The sequence below is a fragment of the Staurois parvus genome, unplaced genomic scaffold (assembly GCF_062004578.1).
Source record: "Staurois parvus isolate SC_StPar_1 unplaced genomic scaffold, SC_StPar_1.0 ptg000154l, whole genome shotgun sequence".
NCBI lineage: Eukaryota > Metazoa > Chordata > Amphibia > Anura > Ranidae > Staurois > Staurois parvus.
In genome coordinates, this window is record NW_028317950.1 from 24925852 (window position 1) to 24952747 (window position 26896).

Below are 26896 nucleotides of genomic sequence, written 5' to 3' on the forward strand. Positions count from 1 at the left end.
TGAAGCAGTTGGTGGAATTTATGACAAGGAGTGGCCATTGTATGCATGTGACAACAAAATCACAAATTCTCCACAAAGGTGGCTTGTATGGGAGGATTGCAAGAAAAAAAGCCATCCTCAAGAAAGGCCACATGCAGTCATGCCTTGAGCTTTGCCAAAACGCATCTTGAAGATTCTGAGGCCACATGGAAAAAGGTGTTATGGTCAGATGAGACTAAAATTGAATTACTTGGCCTCAACACTAAACGATATGTCTGGCAGAAATCCAATGCAGCTCACCACCCAAATAACACCATTCCTACAGGAAAGCATGGAGGTGGTAATATCCGATTATGAACGGTTTCTCTGCAGCAGGGACTAGAGCACTTGTCAGGATAGAAGGAAAAATGGATGGGGAAAAATAATCTGCTGCCCTCTGCCAGAAAGTTGTCAGCGGGAAGAAGGTTTACCTTCCAACATTACAATGACCCAGTGAACACAGCAAAAATGACCACACAGTGGTGAAAGAAAAAGGTGAATGGCCTTGCATGGCTTAGTCAGAGCCCAGACTTAAACCCCATTGAAATCCTGTGGAATGACCTGAAGACTGCAGTCCACAAACGGTCACTATCAAAATTAACTTAACTTGATAAGTTCTGCAAAGGAGAGTGGGCAAATATTGCAAAATCTAGATGTGCAAAGTTAGTAGAGACATATCCCAACAGACTAAAGGCTGGAATTAAAGCAAAAGTGGTTCAACAAAATACGGGCACAAGGAGTGATCCTTTTTTCAACTCAGTGATTCAGTTTTCAACATTTTTAAAATTGTTCTCTGACATATTGGTGTTCTATCTTTCACTAGGATGTTAGAAGGTACACTGAGTAAATACAGCTGAATAAAAAAAAACTGCGTCTGCCTTCATTTCAGGCTGCAAAGCAACAAGTGATTATTTTAACCACTTCAATACCGGGCACTTATACCCTCTTCCTGCCCAGGCCAATTTTCAGCTTTCAGCGCTGTCGCACTTTGAATAGCAATTGCGCGGTCATGCAACACTGTACCCATATGACATTTTATAATTTTTTTCACACAAGTAGAGCTTTCTTTTGGTGGTATTTAATCAACACTGAGTTTTTTATTTTTTGCTAAATAAAACAAAAAACACCTGAAACTTTTGAAAAAAAAAATGCACTTTTCTTCGTTTGTTATAAAATTTTGCAAATAAATAACATTTCTTCAAAAATTTAGGTCAAAATGTATTCTGCTACATTTTTTGGTGAAAATAATAATTGAATTAGTTTTTTTTCAAATGTTTCTATTATTTTTTGTATTTTTTACAAATTGTTTCCTTTTTTTACTATTTTATTTCTCAGCACACTGTGACCAAAGCAATACAGTGTTACCATAGCAACATCGAACTACTCTGGGCAAGTGATAGGATTTTCTTTTCTTTTTAAACACATTATGATTGCTAATACCAATGTATTTCATTGATATTTGCAATCATTGTTACTAAATGAAACTGATTCATTCAGTCTTTTGTTGTGATTAGCTGTGATTGGGCAAAGCTGATCACATGATACAGATGGGCTGTGATTGGCCCTCTGTGTATCATGTGACTGCCTTGACCAGTCACAGCTAACAACATAATTGTATACAATGGATGGCATGAATGGAAGCCATCTATTGTACACAATTGACATGTGATCTGCTGTGATTGGTCACAGCGGTCACATGACACTAGCAGCGGGCCGATGTAGTGATATGTCATAGGCTGTGTCCCGTGGCCCCGCTGACGCATGAGCGGCTTGTTTTGACAGGTCGTCATATGACGCCCAGTCACAACGGCGAGTGTCCCATCTGGCAGTCAATCTGCAATAGGCCGGGCGGGAACGTGTTAATGGGGGGTGATTCTTTTCTATACCCACTGCAGAAGACTAGGCTGGGATAGCCACCAGAGTGCAATGTAATTTGTGTTTTTGGTCAGTTTTAACATTCATTTTTCAAATGTTTTTTTTAATAATTTATTTTATTTTTAATTATTATTTTTATCAAGTCTTTACAAAAAATATTTATTACAGGGTACCCCATCACACTCACTTTGTAAAACATAAATACAGCTGGATAAAACAAAAACTGTGTATCTTCATTTCAGGCTGCAAAGCAACAAAATGTGATTATTTTAAAGGGGGTCATTCTGTTCTATACCCACTGTATATACCATGCCTGGCTGGTACCCCTGGAAGCTGCAAATCACTGATGTAGACACAGCTACTCCAGTGATCTCCACTTGCTTTTGGAGACCGTAGTAAGAAGCAGCTCTGGTGCAGAGGCATCAGTCAGGTATGGTATATACTGTACATAGCTACATTGGTCCAAGCTAGATCAATGTAACCATGTAAAATATACCATGCCTGGAATTCACCTTTAATCAAATTTGATTTTGCTTTTGTTTTTCTTAAATTCACGTTGCCTTTGTTGGGTAATCAGCTGTGTAAAAGCTGTAGTTTGAGTTCCTTTTATCTAAAGCTCTCTCACTACACCAAAAGGCTTACTAGAATCCGGTTATATGAATTCAGCATTACAATGTAACATTAATCAGGGCACACCCAGGCTTTGTAAATATGTTACTAATTAGTCAATTTCTGCATGCCCCGCTTCTTTTTTTGGGGGACACATTCTATTTTAGTACATAAACTACATATGGTGAGAATCCAGGGTCTGGCTCGTCCAATGCTGGGAAAGGAATTCCATGATTGTGTGCTCAATTGGGTGTCTCCAGAGTTTGCACTAACAGAGGGTCATCAAGCAAGTCGCCAAATGTGTATTTCCCCCTGATTGCACAGCCACATTCTGTGCCCCGTCTGTCTGCGCTCATCGTCAAGGACAACAAAACACAACCAAAGAAGATGCAAATGTCTGTGTCGCCTATGGGGGTGAGAGGCCCTTTCTAATTCGGCTAGCCACAGGCAAACACTTCTTACCCTGAGAACGGCAAAAAGGAAGATATCTTCCCTGCAGCCTGATAAAACTGTCATATTCCATCTCGTGCAGAACACTGAAGCATTCATGTTGGTCACGCACACTTGTTTGAGACAATCTTAGAGAAAAGCCAATTAAGCTGCCAGCATGTTTTGGGATTGCAGGGTGGATAAAAATCAATTTAAAAAAAAAAAATCTGATTTTTTTTAAATTTAAATCAGATTTTTTTGATTTTTATCAAATGTGTTTTAATGAAATGCTTTTGGAGTACAAATCTATCTAAAGATAGTTTTCTATTTAAGATACATTAATAATTTAGTTTATTCAGCATGCAATGGAGCTTAGTTATGTAGCATGAGGCTGTATATTCTGCAATATTTACATTTTTGGTAAACTCATTCAATGAATCCAAGCTCTGCAAGCTGAGATAACATGCACTGCATTGATGCATTCACACAATATCACAGTAACCATGAGAAAAAACATGAAATAAAAGAATTTGAGTCGTTGTCCAGCCATGTGTGATTAACCCATTAACCTAAAATCGGTTCTGATATCGCTGTTTTACTAACCTGACAGCCTATTATTCTAAAAAGGAAACCTTCACTTGGTTTGCAAATATTGAAGATTCGAACTACCAGCAAGAATGAGTCGGATTCCTTACAATTAAAGAGCACCTGTCATTTTAGATCCATCATGGCAGCACCTGTTAGCGGGCATCCACTCACCTGCTGCTGCCACGTCACTCACCTTGTTGAGTCACTGCCGCATCACCAGCCGTCCCACTAAAGTGAATGGGACTGTCGGTGAGTTAACAGCGGTCAGAGGAGGAGCCGCTGCGAGACAGAGATGAGATGTTCTTTAAAAATTATTTAAATCAAGCCTTTTCGCTAGTAATTTAAATCATGATTTAAAACATGATTTAAATCAAATCCACCCTGTTGGATTGCGAGAAAAAAACCCACACAAACACGGGAAGACCATACAAACTCCTTGAAGAAAGCACCCCAGTGGTAACTGACTCCAAGACTCCAGCAATGCAAAGAGGTACTTGCCAACCTGCTGGACAAAACATTTGGTGCCTCAACCATGGCGCGATCATTTTCATTGGGGGGGTTCACAGGAATGATTTGTTTGGGTGCATTAAAGGGAAACTAATTGTTTTGGGTCAATTCTCTTTTATTTTTTCTAGAAAGTGTTAAAAATTGCCAGCAGATAGAGGGGCTTTTTTGGTAGAAGAAAATTTACAGGCCTTTTCTGACAAAAAAAAAAATATTGTACTTGTCTGCCAGCAAATTTTTGACTGCAGTGAATGCACAGTATTATTCTACAGTCCAAGCATCTTTAAAGGGGAACTTCACCCAAGAGAGGAAGTTCCACTTTTCCACCTCCTACCTTTGGACAATTTTTGGTTTGGGGGGGAAGGTACCTGGTTTCTCCAGATCCACCAGAAGTTCTACTCACCTCTCGCTCTTCCCCCCCACAACCTTCTGGGACATATCACAGGTCCCAGAAGCCTATGGGACCATTCCCAAAGTGCTGCGCGGCTTATACATGTGCAGTGAGCAGCCAGCTGCAAAGCCGCAAGGAGTCACAGCCGGCTGCCCACAATTAACAAGTCATGCTGGGGACCCGAAGACCGGCTCAGATGAGTACAGCGCAGGATCCTTGGACAGGAAAGTGTCTTTTTGATAAAAGTCAGCAGCTACAGTACTTGTAACTGCTGACTTAAAATGTTTTGCTTCCTAGGGTGAAGAAACGATTTAAGGTACTGAGAATGGAGCCACATAGCAGGGTAATGTAACTCTAGTCTACATACGCAGGAGGAATGCACAACCAGAGGTGCCGTAATGTGAAAACATAAGTAAGACATACATACACACAGCACTGCACTGCTTTTCATGCAAAACTGTTGAGGATTTATAATAGGAAAAACACATTTGATGGTCCAATGGAGTTTAAGGCACCCTCGTCCTCTATTAATTTCAGAGTAAAATACAAGGTAACAAAATCAATATAAATTGAATCACAAGAGGAAGGAAACAGGTCAGATGAATTGAATACAAAAATAATAATAATACAAAGCGCTGCCCCCTATTCAAACATGAAGTACCTGCACACCATGAAAACGAACTGTCACGCTTTATCAAACTACAAAATATTTACAAACAAAATATGTTGCAATCGAGAACTAAACAGCTCAGTCACATTGAAGAATGATGTTTAATAACTCCATAACTCTATAGTTTAGTAACTTGTAAGAAACAAAACAATATAGCAAATTCACAGAAATATAAATCAAAATGTTTGTTTAATCCCTGTGGATTAACCGCTTCCCGTTCGCCCTATAGCAAAAATACTGCTACAGGGCGGAACAGTTCCGGTTAGGGGGAGCGTGCCACCATATGCGGCCTCGGCTGTCAATCACCGTGCCCTTGCAGGTGATTACTCGCCAGCACCCGGTGATCGCTGAGTATTAACAATGGGGGAGAGAACTGTATGTAAACAATATAGTTCTCTCCCCTGTCAGCTTCTGCACACTGCGTTGTATGGCTCATAATGTGAAACAGCACACAGTTAACCCTTTGATTGCCCCTCATGTTAACCCTTTCCTGCCCAGTGCCAGTAGTACAGTGTCAGTGCTTTTAATTAGCACTGATCACTGTACTGGTATCACTGGGGATGTCAGTGACAGCAGGTCAGTTCCCCATTGCAGTCCCTCTGTAAGTCGCTAATTGCCGCCATTACTAGCGAAAAAAAATATTTTTTTTTCTAAATTCCAGTATGTATACCGCCATTTGTAAAAACTTCCGATTGCCTAACCCCCCCCCCCCCCCCCGCTCCCCAAAGGTGCCAATTACCCTTTTTGGGTGGAGCTCAGCTTTAAGTATCAGTTTACATCACAGAGCCCCAGGAGGACAGGACTGCTTTTTGATTTTTCCAAACTGGACACAAACCCTGGATGCACACAGTATATAAATATAAAGCACACACACACACTTTCATTTACAAATAAACATTTGATAAATGAGAAAAGAATTCTCATTATGGATTATCTAAAGAAAGAGATCACAACAGCAGTGGTCTCCTTTCAGACACATAGTCTCTAACTGAACCCTCAGATGAAACCATTTGGAGAGAGGAGTTGCTGATTCATTCACTTGTACGTATACATTTCAGCTTGAGCTACTGATAAATTTTACAACATAGCAGCAAACAGGGAAACGTGTAAAGGAACTCAAGGCTATATAACAATACAAATGTACACATGCATTATTTACTTGATTTAAAATTAGCATTTAGTATTTTTAGCCCTGACCATAATATAGATATAAAAAAAATAAATAAATATATACATTGTATACAATATACAAATATGTATTTGGACACAGGCACAATTTTCTTTTGTTTCTGGTATTTACCAAAACATATTCATGCTATAGTTTTATAATGGATATGGTCTGGAAGTGCACACTCTCAGGTTTAATTTGAGAGTATGTACATCCAAATTGGAGGAAGGGTTTAGGGATTACAGCTCTTAAGAGTAGCTATCCACCCTTTTTGAAGAGACAAAAAGTAATTGGACAATTGAATCAAATGCGGTTTCATGGCCAGGTGTGGGCTACTGCTTCGTTATTTCTTCATCAATTAAGCAGGTAAAAGGTCTGGAGTTGATTCTAAGTGTGGTATTTGCATTTGGAATCTATTCCTGTGAAACCACATCATGCGTTCAAAGGAGCTGTCCTTGCAAGTGAAAAAGGCCATTGTAAGGCTTCAAAAATGAAACAAATTCATCAGAGAGCAGAAACATTAGGAGTGGCCAAATCAACAGTTCGGTACATTCTGAGGAAAGAAGAATGCACTGGTGAGCTCATCAACAAAAAAAGGCATGGATGTCCACGGAAGACAACAGTGGTGGATGATCACAGGATCCTCTCTATGGTAAAGAAAAACCCATTCACAACATCCAGACAAGTGAAGGACACTCTCCAGGAGGTGGGCGTATTATTGTCAAAGTCTACAATCAAGAGAAGACTTCACGGGAGCAAATACAGAGGGTTCACCACAAGGTACAAACCATTCATAAGCCTGAAGAATAGAAAAGCCAGATTAGACTTTGCCAAAAAACATCTAAAAAAGCCAGACCAGTTCTGGAAAAGCATTCTTTGGACGGATGAAACTAAGATTAATCTGTACCAGAATGACGGGAAGAAAAAAGCGTGAAGGCTTGGAACAGCTCATGATCCAAAGCACACAACGTCATCTGTAAAACATGGTTGAGGCAGTGTGATGGCATGGGCATGCATGGCTTCCAGTAGCACTGGGTCATTGGTGTTTATTGATGATGTGACAGAAGACAGAAGCAGCTAGATGAATTTTGCAGTGTTTAGAGCTATACTGTCAGCCCAGATTCAGCCAAATGCGGCAAAGTTGATTGGACGGCGCTTCACAGTACAGATGGACAATAATCTCACTGCAAAAGCAACCCAGGAGCTTTTGAAGGAAAAGAAGTGTAATATTCTGCAATGGCCGAGTCAATCACCTGATCTCAACCCAATTGATCATGCATTTTACTTGCTGAAGGCAAAACTAAAGGCAGAAAGACTTACAAAGAACAACTGAAGACAGCTGCAGTTTGAGCCTGACAAAGCATCAGGAAGGAGGAAACCCAGTCTTTGGTAATGTCCATGGGTTCCAGACTTCAGGCAGTCATTGCCAGTAAAGGATTCTTAACAATATATTAAAAATAAAAATTTTATTTATGATTTTATATATATATATATATATATATATATATATATATATATATATATATATATATATATATATATATATTTGTCCAATTACATTTGAGCCCCTGAAAATGGAGGGACTGTGTATAAAAATGGTTGCAGTTCCTAAAATTTTTACTTGGTATTTATGTTCAACCCCTTGAATTAAAGCTGAAAGTCTGCACTTCAAATTCATTTGGATTGTTTCATTTTAATTTATTCTGGTGGCACACAAAGCCAAAAGTATGAAAATTGTGCCTGTCTCCAAATATATATGGAATAAATTTCAAGGAGTGCAAACTGCAGTATTACATTTATACACTTACCCCCGCATTTAACTAATGCCTGGAAAGCTTCGGCATAGAAAGATTTGTCACTACACCTGAACCATCCTAGGACAGCCTGCTTAACTTCCTCATCAGTGCTGAAATTCTGACCTTGAGGAACAATTTTAGGGGTCAAAACAGGTGGAAATCATTGAGGTGTGGGCTGTAAGGGGGATGTGGCAATACCTTCCAGCCGAGTTGTTGTAATGTGCATGTAGTGCGGTGAGCAGTATGATCTTGTGCATTGTCCTGAAGAAATGATGCGATCCAGAAAATCCTGGCCTTCCCTGTCAAAACACTCCTTCAACTCTTGCCAGTTCAAAGCGGAAAGCTGTCTTGGTACCCAGCGTGTGCTAGCTTTTCGAAAAATACAAATGTTCATGAATGATTGTGTTCACCGTTCCCAAAAAAAGATTCTTCACTTGTGCAATTTCACAACAGGTTATGCATCGATTATCTAGGATCAGGCGTTCCAAGCACTGAATGTTCACATGAATGACTGCTGTGGGCTGGGAACTACCACAGCTGGAATCATCACTGACAGACATACAGCCATCTTTGAAACATTTACACCATTCAAATGTCTTACTGCGGCTGAGCGTCTCATCACCATACTGCGCTTAAAGTCTTCCATAGATATCCGCGGCTTTTACGTCTTCGTTCACAAGAAACTTCATCACCACACATTCTTCCATGCATGCAATAACACGTTTTGTCTGCCATCTTGATTTTGGAATGTTCTTGTACTTACTGACTGTAATATGGACAGATATTGCCGTTTTCCCTATTGTAAAATGGCGGTCGGAGCCTAGAGTCATTAGGAGGCATGGGCATATAAGGAGCGGCAAGTGGGACGTCTTTATCCCTTCAGACGAAGTCCGGAAGTGACGAAACGCGTTAGAGGAGTGACGTCAAGACGCACGTACGTAGACCGGAAGTGCCGCCTCGGCCATTTTGTTGATTTTCAACACATGGTTTTCTATGGTTTTTGATAAGAAAAAGCTTGGAACCATGTCTGGAGCTGATATTTTTAAATTTCAATGTAAGTGATGAATAAAAAGTTATCCCTATGCTTTGAATACTAGTCCTGAGACCCTTCTTATCTCTCTGAGGACCTTGGAAAAAACTTCTTTGAAGAGAATGTGGAGGAATATTTTTCCATAGTATTGTTTGAGCATTTCAATACTCATACTCAGAGGGTAATAGTATTTAGTACTACTGTGTGTTGGTTGGTGGTAGACACTGAATTGCAGTGACCACAGAGTGCTCACAGTTCGATTTGTGTGATTATATGCACTATAAGAAAATAAATTGGATTTCAAAATGTATTTATTTTTTTTGCACAAAAGGTTTTTTGAAGTGTATTTTGGTTGCACGGGGTGATTATTGTTATTATTATTATTATTATTAAGGTAATGCACTAGATATTATATTATTTTACTTCGAGGTGCGTTTTGGATGAAATAGGAGCCAATCCTTTCATTGGATGAAAAGAGTGAAAAAAAAAATTTTGGGATATTTGAGGACACTATTTTGGACTTTCTTTTTGGACACCTTTTTGATCAGTGGGATTTGATTGTATATTATATGTTTAAAATTTATTTATTTATTTTTGTAATTCACAAAAAGGTTTTATATGTATTATTGCACTTTCTAGGGAGAAAGTATTGACTTTTTGAGGGTTTAAAAAGGAGAAGGGTATACATTGATTGATTGATTTTGGAATGGCCCGTGACATGTGCACTGCCTTGCCCCTTACTACTGTAGTACCACCACACTAGCATCCCTTTTTATACCTGACTCATGCACATCGGACATTATAAAAACACCAATAGCATTAGCTGTAGAATGCTGCAATAAAAATTTTAGTTTTTTTGAATTTTTTAGCTTTTTGCATTAGCTTTTTTCAGCATTTTTTAGTGTTTTTTAGTGTTTTTCAGCATTTGTGTTTTTTAGCAGTTATACTCCCGCAAAATCTTCAGGCTCAAAAAACGCTCCTAAACGCTGGATAACCGCATTTTTTTAATCAGCTTTTATCAGCATTAGAGCATTTTTACAGCTAAAAAAAACTCCTCTTGAACCCCACTTGTTCTGGGGGTTTTTTTCCAGCCAGAAAACACTCCTGCCAAAAAAATGCTGATTAAAGCCTGTGTGTGCATGAACACATAGGATAACATGCTGGGGAGTTTACTGGCTGTAGAAAAAAATGCCAGAAGCCAAAAAACAGCCGCTGTAAAAACACCCAGTGTACACGAGGACGTAAAATTAAAAGTATATAACACTATAGTTCCTTTAGGCTTTTGTGCAATAGTGCCAGTATGATAATATCGGTTTGCTCTGTTAATATTGCTGGCACTAAGGGGTTGAGTTAATTATTTATATTTATTGTTTTAAGAGACATTTAGGAAATCTAAAGTCCACTTTTACTACAAAAAAACAATATACTTCCCTCTTTTTTTTTTTGCAGTCACAAGCTCAACGGCAAAGATAGAGATTTTCCCAAATACACCCACTTGTTTCCATCTTAGCCACGAGCGGATTCCCCGTTGCCAAGGAGACGGTAACAATATCTTTCTAGGATGCTGACAATCTGAGCCTCTCTATTCTCTCTCTCTGCTGCCCGGGAAGAGCCAGTTAGGGACTGTAAACACAACTCAGCCAAGCAGGATAATACTGGCGTTTATCAGTGTAATTTGCAGACGCTCTGGCAGATTTTTTTTCTCATGTAAATGATATATCTGTAAATGACTCAGGTAGGATATTATTAGGTACCTCTTTTCACACACAGAGCATGGGGGCTGCAGATTAATATTATTATTATAAAGGATTTATATAGCGCCAACAGTTTGCTCAGCGCTTTACAATATAACGGGAGACAATACAGCAACAATACAGTTCAATACAAAGGGATAGGAGGGCCCTGCTCCTTGGAGCTTACAATCTAGGAGGGAGGGGCTAGTGGTACAAAAGGTAGTAACTGTGGGGGATGGACTAGTTGGAAGAGTAGAAGATTCCAGTATTACCTGAGGGGGGGATAGGCTTCCCTGTAGAGATATAGGTTTTCAGAGATCGCCTAAAAGCGAGCAGAGTAGGCGATAGTCTAGATAATATTGTATTTTTTGATATAGGAAAAACACTGCCTATTATCACAGAATAGCCCACCAATCGAAATCTGGGTGACCCTCTGGCCACCAGGCTGATGGCCAATTTGTGTTTTGTGCCATTCATCGTCCCCTTCCACCCCGCCCCAACACACACACTACGCCTGGTGTAGTTGTGGGGCTCAACTGTCAGTTGATCTTTGCATTTCAGGAGAGCTGACAGCGGGGACTGTGTAAGTAAAGCCTGCAATTGCTGTTTTCAAAGTCATGCACAAAATGTCAGTTCCAACAAATGCGCAAAAAATATTTATAATAAAAACAACAATGGCTCCCACTGCCTCAGCAAAGCCTGTGAGACCCAGAATGAGAGGAGAGAAGAGCTGCAGACGTGCACAGCGCTGGATCGAATGAGTACTCAGGTAAGTATAATGAGGAGCCAAAACTGATACCTAAACGTTTTTTACCTTAGTGCACCGAATGCATTAAAGTAAAAAATGTTTAGGTTTTAGAACCACTTTAGCACAGAGGATACATTGAAGTATAAAACCTTTAGAGTTGAATTAGGAATACTCAAAAAATACCTCCATTTAACTTGTAAATAGCAATGTCAGGCTTTGTACCATAAACATTATTTTAGTGTTGGTATAAAAGGGACAAATTACAGACCAGTATTTGTGTGTATTCAGTGTACACACACACATATCTACATGCATATACATTATTTATATGAACACTTTTAGCATCTTGAACCTATTCTCTTTGTAAAGTCATGAAAAACGACTGGGAAAAAATATATGTTCCAGAACAGAATCGCCCTGTCATTGAAGGGAAATCTGGGGGTTGTTCAACTTTGATTTAAAAAAAAAACACATTTGCATCTAAACAAATCTTACAAATGCCGTCATTTCTTGCAGAAAACACTGGGGCCTTTGGTACTTTCAGTGTCGGTTGGTTATGGCACATTCATGCATTCAAATTTTTATTTTCTATATAAAATCAGGTCTAAAGACATATCAGAAGGTTTTTGCGTTGGGGTGGCAATTCCTATTCCTGGCAGTGAATCAGCAGCTTAAAAAATGCCATTTAAACGCTATTGGTACAGATCCAGCTGGAGGAACGGTGATGTCCCAGTGAACAGCTCACAGTTTTCCTGATGTTCTGACCAAATCCAATATTCACAGCGTGTCATAATTCAGAAAGCTAAAAGCTTGTCCTATGTAGCCCGTTGTTGTTACCACACTAGCAACGTCTATACATCAGCTCTTAAACAGCAGTCTCCAGAGCTTCCTGTAAGATACATTTGTATAAACAGCACATAAACAGCCTGAACATGTACAATTAAATGACAGCCAAACAGCTGCATACTGCTGAAATACATGCATATGAATGACTTAATAGGACCCAATAAAGATAACTTTATTCAGCTACTTGTGTGATTCGCACATTTTTGCTACACTAGATAGAAAGGAGATGGCATCATTTATACAAAACCTGCAGCTATGAACCTTCCTATGTCACACTTCAGTGTGCTAACTGGACATCACTGAGTATCACCATAACTGTGAGCCGCAGCACCTGAAACATATTGGGACCCTTTCACACAGGTGACATCCGCTCTGGTCAACAGGGGATACGTGAACAGGTCAGCTGCTGAATGGGATGTCACTTTTGTGACATTTGTGTTCATTCAGGTTTTTCCTTCAAAACCTGAACAGACCCATATTACTCCTAGATTGTAAGCTCCCAGGAGCAGGGCCCTCAATCCCCTCATGTTTTGCATTGTATTGGTATTGTTCTGTCACATGTTCTGTCCCCCTTTGTAATGTACAGCTCTGAGTGAACTATTGGCGCTTTATAAATACTGTATAATAATAATAATAATAATAATAATATTAGGTCTCTAAGCAGGTGGGTAAAAACATCAATACGCCCATTTACATCTCTTTACCTCCAAACCATCTTGTCCAGGGCCAAATGGACTTTGATGGGCTCAGAGGAAATTCGCCTGTCACAAACTCATAGTGAACTTCAATTCAGAATGGCCATGTGAAACTGGCCTAGGTCAATATGAAAGGGGCTTGATTACAGAGCAAAACCTCCCAGCCTCAGAAAGATTTCTGTCTGCTGTGCTGGGGAATGAATTTAGGGTTTAAAACATGTTAATAATTACAGTTAAAGTATATCCAGAGCCACTGCTTTTTAAAATAGTTTTTAGTAGAGTAGGGAAATGTTAGAACTTCTGTATGGTTTTTATTGTCTTTGTCCCTTTGAAAAGATTTCCCTTCACTTCCTGTGTCAGAGACACAACAAGCAGTGAGTGGAAATCTCTTCAAAGTTAGCAAAATATCCTCTTAGACAAATGTCACTAGATCAGGTGTACTTACTAGAAGATGTCCGCTCATTTCCTGTCCTAAGGAAACTTGTAATAGTTCGTTTTCTTTCAATATTTCTATTTTATTGCTAGGAACAAAAAAGAGAAAATGCTATTGTTATTTCTTGGCACATTTGTTGGCTCCCATACTGATCCTCTGGATTTAGTATTTTCTAAATCATAAATCTGAAATAAGTATACAAGTATGGAATCTTTGTCAGTGGCGTCGCTATGGGGGTGCGGACCTCACCCGGGTGACACACGCCAAAGGGGTGAACACAATCAAGGCCGCAGGGGTCCAGCCAGCCGGAGCTGCCCTCTTCGCTGCATTTTTGTTTAGCAATGAGGGGAAATGGCAAAATAGACCAAAACAGGCTCCTCCTGAGCATCCTCTCACCTGCAGCTACCTAGGTTTGGTTGGCAGGTGAGGGGGGCGCAGTCGTCACGTGACCAGCAGTGGTAGAGCACGGTTCAGTCAAACTGAGGCCAGAAGACTAGAGAAAAACAGAGAGGAGAGCGTATTGGTAGTGTGTGCCTGAAGGAGCTTTCACTTGTCTACCCATTAAATGTAGGTACTAGTATTGCTGCCAGCTTGCCTGTGACTGTCTCTTTGCTGGATTGGGCCGTCTCTTTGTTGAATATATGGAGATGTCTTATTTCTGGATTGGGCCATCTCTTTGCTGAATATATGAGGCTGCCTCTTTGCTGTTATCTGTCCAAAATATAATTCTTTACTGTTAAATCTTGAAAGCATTGATGGCTTGGAATACATTTTTCATTTTTATATATTAAGTTGTAAGAGTGTTAAAATAAAAGTGGGTGCACTGAAGGACTCAGTTGGATGGCCAGTGACTGGGTTTGGTGGAACAGCCAGTGGGCATACCCTGGAGAATTTTGGCTGTCAGACCTGGGGGGCCCAGGCCTAAAGCTGCATAAGGGGTCCCAAAATTTCTGATGGCTGCCCTGGACATCATCAAGCCCTAAACTAGCCTGCCCAGAGCCCTGCAGGGCACTGTGGCAGGCTACACAGAAGAGGGCCTGATGCTCTAGCCTGCCCTGTGTCTAATTATTTGCCCTGCTCCTGCTGTCACTCTGCAGCGGCAGGACAGAGCACAGTGGTAGGCTAGGGGGAAAGAGCCGTGCCAATGCGGCAGGGTGACATCATGTTTTGCCACACCAGGTAAAACCAACCCTAGTGATGCCACTGATGTGTGTTCCAGTTTATAGAGTCAGAATGTACTGAAGTCAGAGACAGTCAGGGAACTAGCATTTTCAGAAGTTGGTCAGCAAAGGCAAGCCTTCCTGTGTCTCTCGGTTGGGGCTTCCTTGAAAAACCTGAATTATGCTTCAATAGCAAAGTACATGGACCAACAGGGGTTTTTTATATTTGTTTGGAGTTTTAATTTAGCTCCAAATTACCCGAGTGATTTTTTAGGGACTTCCCACAACCAGCTTTTATGAAAGTAAACAAGAAAGAGCATCTCACTAAAAAATTCATTTTGTGGCAGACTGTCAAGCCACAAGTGAAGCAATCAGACTTCCACTAATGCTATCCAGCAAACACTGTAAATGAGCTTAAATTAGACAATCTATCCTAATCTGAGCAAAATCAAAAAAGAATCTACAGAGCACCTAACGGGGTCACTGGGTATGTACTCCTTGAATTCTGTGCAACGTCCTTTGTCTGCTTCCTGCATCACCAATTACATAGAAAATTCCAGGTACATTTAAATCTGGTGTCTGACAGGAATTTCTGAAAACTAACATCTTTTTAACAATCTGGCTTTTTGTATATGATAGATGGCTAGGAGCTTGTATTGGATGTGTTTTGTCATTCCAGTCCTGTATCCCAAGCAGAGGTTTCCAAATTACAGGCAAAAGGGAGTGCATTGAACTTGTGCACTGGAGAAAATACTGGATCCCTAAGCGAAAGTTTTTCTCCATTTACTGTATTCATCTCAAGGGTTCAATTTCACTTCTGACCAGAACGCAAAAACATTTACATACAACAACCAAAAGTGAAACAATGCATTGCATCACATCCTTGGACTTTGGAGTAGAAGAGCAGTGGAGCATGCTAGGTACTGCTTCTTCAGACTAAACCATCAAAGGTGTCTGAGATAGACACCACAGCACAGCAACACTGAGGAAAGTAAAGGCTGGTCCAAAGAACATTGCTCCAACCACAATATCTTTAGGACGTAGTACCAAAAAAGCTTCCAACATATGCACGTTGACATGAACAGTACACAGTTGCATAAATCTAGGAAACCACATGACACTAGTGAAGCCTCTGGCACTTCAAGTGACAGCAGATATCAAGGTTGGACATGGTCCAAGGCAAAGCCCAACAAGGGTTTCTATTTCTCTGGCCAATAATAGTATAAAAAAGGCTTCTGAAAGTAATTATATCTTATTAAATAAACCAATCGCTGCCCTAAAATAAAAAGAGAATGATTTTCTAGGAATCAAGCAGGTTTCTTGCCAAGTAAGGCAAAAGGGATTTCTGCAGCTTAATTAAGAGCTTTGCGTATTATCCCAAGTGGATTCGACACAGAGAACTGTCCCATCATACATTACCACACTACCTCTGCTGCATCTGATTAAAAAGGATAGCACTGCAACAATACTGATATATTGTGCCCAAACCATATTTAAATTTCAAGCGGACCAGTCATAAACTAACACCTCTTTAAAACAATCTTGTAAGGATCCAGCATATACAGCCTTGATATACAGTAGTTACAGACTATGTGTGACAGCTGCATACCTCCCAACCTAGTCATCTTTACAATCTGCATCGATAGGCTTTGGGCTTTTGTAATGATATCAGTCGGACATCGATTTGAGGGGCCTGCTTCAAGTGAGTGAGTTTTTACATTCACAAAGACTTGTATTGGAAAGCAAAACCCAATTGATGAACCAAAAGCCAATCAACATATATACAACAGCAATATATGGGTGTGCATGACCAACCAGTTATAAATATTAATGAGACCACCCTTCACTAGCACTGAGTAAGAAGCACTGAGTGCTAAGAACATTATTCCACATTATCACTGACAGACTCTGCATGGTCACGTTTAGCTCCTGAAATGTCATGTCATACAACGAGAAGTATTGAACACTTTACATTTTTCATGCAGCAGGTAGGCTTGCTGAAGTAACACTAAGTCTTTTCATATACGACCGAATTTATACTGAGATAAAACCATTTAATTTCTTCTAAAAAAAAAAAACCAAAACAAAAAATGCAAAAACGTACTGGAATGCACATGTCCCTATATTAATGCAAGAAAAAGGAGGGGAAAAAAAAACCCGGAAAGCATCAAAAACGCACTGGAATGTGTCAAAAACGCATTAAAAACACACCGGAACAAGCCAAAAACATGCATGCAGAAATGCAGCCGGAACACATCTGGACTGCGTTTCTATAGTATGAACTGGCCCTAAGAAGTTTCTTATGTTCAAACCTGCCTTGTGAATGTGACTGGCGATATTGAAGCAGACCTGTGCCAAGGCTTGACCTGACAGCACTGTAGGCAGCCAGCTGAGTGTACACTGCTGCCAGGAGGTGCTATTCTACATCAAGCCTTAATGTAGGTCCCTTTGTGCATTCTATTGTGATTTTATTAACACCAATTGTTCAAGCAAAGGGGGAAGAAGGGGGAGGCTTTTATCCCTGAAATACATTGTGTGTACCTGATGCTCTTAACTATTAAGGGTCCATTTACATTAGATACAGTGGGACTGTGCTGGGCAATTATTTCAGCGCAGTTCCACTGCATGACAAGGCAAAATGCCCGATTCATACCACTGCATGCTGGTGGTGTGTGGGCACAGTGAGCTGGAAAAGTGTAGTGCTTGTACTACTTTTATTGAGCAGTGGCTAACTGAACTTTCTGAAATGTCTGTGTGACATTTTAATAAAGTTCATTAAAAAAAAAAAGAAAAAAAAAAGTGCTGCAGTACAGAGTAGTGATTCCCTTTGGACCGTACTGTACACCATCTGTTGCGTTATAAAGCACTGGCTGGTGTAAATGTTTCAAAAAGTACTTTAAGTAGGATGAACTTCTGTACCATGTGCTCCTTCATACACATTCAAGAATCTACTATCCAGAGCTATCACACACACATCAGGCTTAAATTGACCCCTGCCAGCACCAGATCGTTTTTACTAAATAGCCCACCTGTAAAAGAAGCGTGAATATACTTACTTTTCCAGCTGCAGCTTCTTCACCTACCAGCTATTACATGTATTCTATACCTCTGGGTGTGTAGAATACTTTCTCCCCTGCTGGCTGCTGTGGTTCCTCCTACCAACTTGTACATCACTATAGGATGTACAAGCAGGCAAGAAAAAACACAGTGTGGGGTGGGAGGAGCAAGTATTTGACCTATCAGAACAATGGATACTTTCTGCGGCTGGGGAGCAGAGAAGCGGTGGCTTTTCAATACCTGAATCGCCAGAGAGGCAAGTAGACTATATCAATGCTTTTTTACACATTGAGCTATTGGGTAAAAGTGACTCTGTAGTGACAGCGACAAGAAGTTAGCAATTCAAGTGTTGGCAGAAACATGCTCACTGCTCTACCCTGAATCTATGTAATCGCCAGACTGGTAGCTTTTTACTACACCAAAATAATGTCACTCCTGTACCAAAATGTCCTAAATGTGTTTCGGCAGGTTGACACTTCTAGATGCCTCCATAGGTTTCTGAAATAATCAAACATAATGGGCAGCCACACTCTGAAGCCTGGCCACATTATGGCTGCATCCAGTGCCGAAGACAATAGTGCTTTAATTAATCTTTTCCCCAAGGAACGTGGCTGTTCTCCTGTAGCTACCATTGTGTTACAGTCAGAGTAGGCCTCGGAGACTCGTTGTTCTTGTGGATTGTGAATTATTGATGCACAATCCTACACGGTCGGAAGTTATTGTTAAACAGATGCACAGATTCCCAGAGTCAGCTTATAATCAAAGACACATCTCTGAGGCTGTTACTGTGCATGAGAGAAGCATCTGAAATATTTAGTTCCGAGACATCCTGCAATGCATCCACTCAAAGGTACACGCCAATTAAAGTGAATCTTCAGTTCCTCCTTTCAGAAAAAAAAAAACTCTAGGACAAATTTAAATAGCAGGAATTATGTGAACTGAATTGCACATTCTTATCTGCTTTTCTTCTGTCAATACTGGGATACACCAGTTGGATGCAGTTGCTGAAAGAGTGAAGAGCAGAAGGGTCTGCTGACTACAGTCACACAATCAGTCCCAGTGTTTTAATGACAATCATTTGCTTGACACTTATGCAGCAGCAGAAATTAAATTCCTTGCTGGGAATGGCAACAATCTGACTTCAAACTCTGTGCCACCCTCTGTAAAGAGAGCCCATTACAAAAGCAGGGGCTTAAAGTGGTTTTTCCTTTATAATTACAGGTAAGCCTATATTAAAGGCTTACCCGCAGGTACTGGAAATATCTCCTAACAGTGCACTGTTTAGGAGATATTTACTTAAGTACCGTCAGTGTCATCCCCGGCGTATGTGCACTGTGCTCTCAATAAACAGCACGCCATTCTTTGAGAGAACTGTGCCACAGATGTGACTCCTGCACGCATGAGTGGAAGTAACATCATTGCGGATCAGCCATTCAAGTGGCCGAAGCCCATGAACCTAGAAGGAAGACCAGGTGAAAATGGAAGCCCTGTTAGCAGCGACGAGCACCACTGGAGGGCTTCATTTTAAAGTGGTTCTAAAGGCTCAAGGTTTTTTACCTTCATGCATTCTATGCATGAAGGTAAAAAACTTCTGTGTGCAGCAGCCTCCCCAGCACCCCTCAATCCTTACCTGACCCTCTCCGATCCAGCAACGTTCTTGACAGCCTCTGCTGTCTGGGGACTCTCTTCTCATTGACTGACACAGCAACGGGAGCCAATTGGTTCCTGCTGCTGTCTATCACAGCCAGTGAGCCAATGAGAGGGCAGGGCAGGGCTGGGCAGCGGCTCTATGTGTCTTATGGATGCACAGAACAGCAGCTCAGGGACGAGCATGCAGAGCTGCCCCCAGGGCCAGCAGCTTTCTCTGGGGGCACTGCTCGAGAAGAAAGGAGCCAGGAGCTCGCGTCCCCTACCCAGAAATGCAAACCACGTATATATATGTGATTTTGAGTAGCGCTGCCACCCTGTAGCAGTAGTTCTACAATAGGGTGGCGGGAAAGCAGTTAAAAAAAAATTATTTTATTTTTTGGAGTAATAGTGGTATACACTTGGACAGCTGCACCAGTTCTGACACTATTTTAGTTTGTATTGGAATAGCCATAGCGCAGTTATTATTATTATTTATTATTATACAGGAATTACATAGCGTCAACAGTTTGCTCAGCGCTGTACATTATAATGGGTGACAGTACACGAGACAGTACAGTAACAATACAATGTGATACACGAGGGGTTTGAGGGCCCTGCTCCTTGGAGCTTACAATATAGGAGGGAGGGGATAGTGGTACAGGAGGAAATAGCTGTGGGGGATGGAGTGGTAGGAAGAGTGGAGGAGATCGGCAATTAGCAGAGGGTGGGGTAGGCTTCCCTGAAGAGATGGGTTTTCAGAGTGCACCTAAAGGTGAGGAGAGTAGGTGATAGTCTGATCGACTGAAAGCTGAAAATTGGCCTGGACAGGAAGGGGGTAAAAGTGTCCGGACTGTAAGTGCTTAAAGAAAACTGGCCCTGAAATACAGGGACTGCCATTGATGGACACTGTATGAAAATGCCATCTGCCTGGCTGTCTTTGGCTGCAATACTTCCATAGCAACTAACCCTCGAAGAGCATGCAGGAAATTAAAAGTTGAAGACCAGTCACGTACCTGGTATATCACTGGTCTCCAAGCGGTTGTACCAGGATGATGCCTGCAGCTACAGGCATCTTCCCAGTACCATTATTTAAAGCCAACAGTTGGCTGTCTTGTAATAGCAATCCGAGTGGCTAGTCACTCGAATGCTATTGCAAGCAGTAGGAGGGGCGCCCCCTGCCCCCGCTTTACCAGGATCTCCCGTCCAATCAGGAGTCCTGATCGACCAGTCGGAGCTGCCGCTAGCTAGTCACAGAGCCGTCCAAAAACCGGATTGGCTGCGTTCGCCTCCATTAAATTGTAAAACGGAAGTGATGACCTGACATCACTCCCAGTTTACTCGGAAACAATCCATGCACTTTTTTTTAAAAAAAAGCATTCAATCCCACTGATCTTGGTGTGACTGAATGCTTTTAAGGGCAGAGGAAGGATTTGGGGTCTTACTGACCCCAGATACCTACATAAAAAGAGTAACTGTTACAGGCCTATAGTTATTACAAGGAATGTTTACATTCTTTGTGACAGCAATAAAAGTGATCAAAAAATGTTTTTTTAAAGTGACAGTGTGAGAAAAAAAAAAAATCAAAGTGCCCCAGTCCCCTCTGTGCTTGTGCACAAAGGTGAACACGCATGTTAATCTCACACACACGCAAACAGCAATCATCTCACACATATGAGGTATCACAGTGACCGTCAGATCATGGCCAGTAATTACAACACCAGACCTCCTCTGTAAATCTAAAGTGGTAACCTGTAAAGGCTTTTAAAGCATCGCCTATGGATAGTAAAATGTATGTTGTTTATTGTCGTTGCACAGGTGTGCGCAATTTTAAAGCGTGCCATGTTTTGTATCTACTTACTCGGCATAACATCAGCATTTACTGTATATTTTACAAAAACAATGGGTTATGTATTGTGTTTTTTTGCATTTAAATTCAAGAAAGAGTATTTTTTCCAAAAAAATTGCATTTGAAAAACCACTGCACAAATACTGTGTGACATAAAAATATTGAAAAACCCACCAATTTATTCTATAGAGCCTCTGCTTTAAAAGAAATAAGTGATGTTAGTGGGTTCTAAGTAACTTTCTAGCAAAAAGAAACTGATTGAATTGCCAGAAAAAGCCTGGTCCTCAAGTGGTCAAGTCCCAGCTCCTGATTTACATTTTTGGTCAATGACTCAGCAAATACTGAAACAACTGTGTCAACACGACAGCCAGGCAACTAGCTTTTTCAGAAGAAGTCTGCAATGGCTGCCTCCATATGCTGTCAAAACAGGCTTCCTTTAAGGGCAAACGAATGAACTTTATCGGTGTTTGTGTCATATAACACTATGGAATAACAACAAGAATAGCTAAATATACTTTACTAGTTAAACAGTAAACACATCTCTGACACTAAAAAGCCTCAGGAGCCTCATAAAATGTAAAGAATTCAAAATCACCTGCTTTCATGTTCAGGAAGTGATTTTTTCCTGTAATCTCCTTTCATTACTTGTCAGCTTAAAAGAAGGCATTGCAGAAGCCGCTCCCCAGCTGCAGCACAGTTTGTATGTGTGTGTAAGGGCCCATTCACACCATATGCGTTGGCCAGTCTTGCCCAATGCACATGCGGTCACATGATCGGGAAAGGTCCCGATCGAAAGAGCAGACCGGGACCTTTACGTGAGTATTAGACATGTGTGCTGGGAGCGCGCAGGGTGCGTGCTCTCAGCACATGTTTTTTCTTACATGTATGCAAATGTGCGGCCGCTCGGCGTCTAGGCCGGTATAAAGGGGTTAATGCCCATAGGTGTAGGCCACTTATATACCTCCTGAAGCCTGACCTAACTCTTACTGTTCACTTTTTTTTTTTTTTTTTTTACGGAAGAGAAAGCAAAAGGTTTGAACCAGAGAAAGAACTTACTCCTGTGATGGTGGAGATGAACTATAACAACTAGCAGTCTCTTAGCAAGAACATATCAACATGGCAGAATGGGATGATACAGTCTCTGAGAGTTTTAAGTCAGGTTTCAGAAGGTACAAAAATAGTATACACCTATAGCAAGAGATTTATCCAGCTGGTCAGAGCTGCACAGTTTATTTTCATCTACAGACACCCCTTACCAGCATAGGCAGCTTTTTGGCAAGGGCTGTTTCACACAGGTTTCAACTTGTATAAGAGCAGTGTGAACAGCAAGCTTTGACAAAGCATTTACAGAGCTTTCAGCAAGCTTTATTGAAGCTTATAAAGTACCATTCAGCTCCAATTTGTAAAAGCTGAATACAGAACCTAATTGGAGTGCTGATTGACACTTTAACCCCTTCCCACCTAAGGGTAAAAAAAAATGTAATACCTAAGCAAAATTTTGCAACTTTGATGTGTTAGTAAATCCGGACATATGTTCACAACTACCTTGTGCATCAATTTGGATTAAACCTTATTTTTTTCAGGAAAAATTGGGCTATTATTTGGCGGTAAGGCTGGCCATACACTATACAATTTTCTTTAGAAAATTGCTTTAAATTTACCACAAACCATATAATATGAGGTCAAACCTAAACAACACTTTCAATTGTATCCAATTAGGTGGGCCCTTTCACTACACAGTTGAAGGTAAATCTAAAGGAAATTGGGCAGAAAATTGTATAGTGTATGGCCAGCCTAAATGGTAATGGAGATCTCCTGATTTTTTGTTTATTGTTATCAAAGGAAAAATGGCCCAAAATAAATCAGTTTAAAAAATCATTTATTTTAATTTAGCTGTATATTTCTTGCTACTACCATAACCTACCACCAAACCCAAAATAAATTTTCCTTCTCCCAATGATCGCAGCAATACCACATATGTGTATATTAGTTGTATGTATCCATAGTGCAGCCCAGAAACAATAATGCACATCTTTTTTTTCGGCCTAGCTAAGGCCCCTTTCACACTGGCGGTCCGATCGGGTCCATTTGTCAGTCTTTCAGGCAGACCTGATCAGACCATTAATAGCTCTCTATGTATCCGCTGACACCTGCTGGCATCCGACCTGGCCCAGTACGCTAAAAACAGATGGATGGGGATCCGTTTATTATCCATCCGGCAGATCAGATGACAGTCGGATGGATATGGACAGGCGGTCCGTTTCTATCTGACCGCCCCATACAGAACAGCAATCTGTGTAGTGGAGCGGGCACAGACCTGTCATCCACCTGCTTAGCGGGGATCAGCGGAAAGATCCCCCACTAAGCAAGCGGATCTGCTTGACGAAGTCTGCCCCATCTAATTCTAATTTTTATTTTATTATTCTTTTTTTTTCCCCTCTACAAGGTTGGAGAGATACAGTGCATCTCTCTCCTACATTAAGAAAGAGAGAAAACACAGGGGCAGGCTTCACAGTGACTGATCACTATGATAGGCAATCAGAGGCTATCACAGTGGTCAGGTGACCCAGAACTGGGAGTTCCAGGTCCCAGTCATTAGTACAGGACCTGGGGCTCCCAGTCAAACCCTCAGTCTCCGTGATGGGAGCGTGCCGTGCAGCGCACTCCCAGCACAAAGACAGATATGCATATATGCGGCCCTACGGAAAAAAAAGCCCAGTCCAGTGAGGCCATGTATATGCCTATTGTCCACAGGAAGGGGTTAAACAAGCTGCTAGCAGGCTTCAGCATTTCTTGAAGCTTGTGGAAAGCCTGCAAAGCCTGCTAGCAGCTTGTTTCAAGTGCCAATCAACACTCCCCTTAGAATCTGTGTTCAGCATTTACAAACTAGAGTTGAATGGTATCTTAAAAGCTTCAACAAAGCTTGCCAAAAGCTCTGCAAATGCTTTGCCAAAGCTTGCTGTTCACACTGCTGTGAAACAGGCCTAAAGGTGAACTATCCCTTTAAAGGGTAACTCCACTTTCATGGGAAAAAAAATTAGCAAATAAAAAAAAAATAAAAAAATATAGTGCATTCAATTGTGACACAAGTCATATTGTAATGGAATGTTATTAAAAAATACCTTTCCTTTTCAATCTGCAGCACTGTAATTTCTGTAAAATGCAGATGGTGTACAAAACGCCCCCCAGATATGTAATTTCCCGCTTGTGTGTTTGGCAAGATTCAAGTCACATTTTGGGCACCACCAGCACCAAAAATGTCATTTTTGGTGAGATACTCCCAAAGGTAAACCACATCTAAAGGGACGCAGACCCTGCCGCTTTCCGTCTTAGAACCCTGCAGGTGCAGCAGCTGATAGATAATTTTGAAACCATTCCCATACATATTTGCTCTGCACATGGACACAGACAAACATCTATTAACAAAAGGTAAGAATCTGCAACAAAGTTTGTTAAAATCCTTGCAATGTACATATATCACCCAGAGGGGTATGTTTTTTTCTCAGCAAAAGTGGATTTACTCTTTAAATATTGTAAAGCAGAAACTCCAATCAACATAAAAATTATTAGCAGGCTTTTATTATCTGGAGTTTCTTTTATCAACTGTAAGTTACTGCAATACCTACAATGCTGCTGAAAGCAGCCTCCATTAATAAGGATAAGTAGATGGAAAAGAATTCAACTTTACCTTCAAATGTATTGTGTACAAAGGCTGCTATGCTGTCTGAAACCCACAGAAAAGTAGAATGATAATGGAGAAAAGCTTTCCATGAGGCCTTCTACTTGAACAAAGCGGAAGCTGCTGTGAGATAGACTGAGGCCATATTTACAATAAAGACCATCTAACAACTCATCAGGTTGGCACATAATGGACTCCACTCTGGGCTGAACCAAAACTCTTTACAATGCCTTCATTCCCCAGGAGTGCCTATCATACCCAAGGCACATAATCAATAAAGCAGTTCTGAACGGTGAAGTAAATCCAGTCTATCAATTGACTTCATATTAGGGGCACATGGGATCCATGTTAACTGCAGTCATTTCACTTCTCAGGGATGTCTTCATATAAAACGGATAGGCCAAGCTTCTTCGCTGTCTTTCATTAGAGTAGGTGGAGGCTCATCTTTCGCCAAGTCTGTAGATTTTGTGTAAACACATATAAACGTTAAATAAACAATGACTGGCCTTCGTCCATGCTACCCACCTGTACACATGGCTGCAGAGAGACTGCTCGCTCATAATCCTTCCCTTAATCTCCTGAAAAAGGTGTCCATTGTCTGCCTAGAACAGCCTGGCTTCTTCAAGGCACTCCAGCTTCTCAGCAGAAAGTAAAATATTATGGTTGAAGGGCAGGTAAGAGAAGGGCTTGTTGGCGCTGGTCAATGACTTATTGTTCACCCCTTTCAGCGCACAGATGAAGTTCAGCAAGCTAAAAGCTGAGCCAGGAAAATGTTCTCAAGCGGAGGACAATGAAATGGTCAGAGTAAGCTGCAGGTGTCCACAAGGGCCTCACTGGGGCCCAACAATGAGGTTCAAGCCATCCAGTGAGAAGTGGCCTGAACTTCCAAAGCAAAACTTCACTTTCTTGCCAAAGAAAATGTTAAACAATGACATACAAATTACTAATTAAAAGCTACAAAAAACAAGATGTACAGTTAAGAGACTGTACAGTTAGTTTAGTGTAATGAAAACATCTGTAGTAGAATATATATTTCAGGGGACAGACTAGGAATAAGTATGTTTCCAACAAGAAAAAGGAAATATTATCTGTACTTGTACAGGTATATGAATGCAAATTCACATCAATTATTTAGAAACCTGACACATCACTGAGAAATGCCATGTTCATGAGAATACAGCCTATCCAATCACTAGACAAATGTGACATCACAGACATTCTACATTTGGCTCTGTTCACACTAACACAATTTCTGATGCGACTTGAGTCACACAGAATAGGATGACAAGGATAATCCCATTATTATCAATGGTGCCCATTCACAACTATGAAACTCAGCATGGTGCAATTTTGGAAAAGGTTCCTGTGCTACTTTGGTGCAACTTACAGTGAAACTTGGCCTTATAGAATATGCAAAAACACAACCAAGTCGCACTACATTATTTCACTGAAAATCTTGCTAAAATCACATTGCGTTAGTGTGAACTGAGTCTTAAACTCTGGTTAAAATATAACCAAGGCAATTTTTTTTTCATTTTGGATAGAGGAAAGGAGGGTTTAAACCCTGTCAGGTTTTATTTGTCATCTGTGTCCCATTGGGGAGATTTCCACTCACTTGCTGTCCCACAGCCAAAACAGGAAGTGTGAGGAAATTCCTCCAAAATGAGGGAATCCTGGGGGGTTACCAGAACTAGTGTCCCCATGGAAAGATTCCATCTCTACTACTGTTCTGGTGTCAACCCAAAATTTGGGATTTTCTTTTACTTTCACTTTCGATGGTAATGGTAAACAGGACAAAAAACAAGGTTATTCTAACAGGGGCCCAGGCAGCAATAAAAACCTGTTCTAATCCATCTCCCCTCTATCCATACCTAAAAAAAATGTTGGCTTTAGCTACACTTTAAAAAAAAAATTATATTCATGTATGTATTCCCAACTCACAAAAGTTCCTTCTGTTTGCTCTCACCCACCTCCAAATCTCCAAATTCTTTT

The 26896-nt window shown here is 40.8% G+C and overlaps 1 protein-coding gene across 7 annotated transcripts in view; it reads right to left on the reverse strand.

The window, feature by feature from the left end:
* The window catches only part of RALGPS1 (Ral GEF with PH domain and SH3 binding motif 1), a 577572-nt gene that overhangs the window by 516537 nt on the left and 34139 nt on the right, over positions 1-26896 (reverse strand). Inside the window, exon 2 of one of the 7 annotated variants that reach the window (XM_089675284.1) lies at positions 13546-13621. The exons of the other annotated variants lie outside the window; for them this stretch is intronic. The gene's annotated coding sequence lies outside the window, so the exon portion shown is untranslated. The remainder of the gene's footprint in view (positions 1-13545; positions 13622-26896) is intronic. 7 annotated transcript variants of the gene reach the window in all.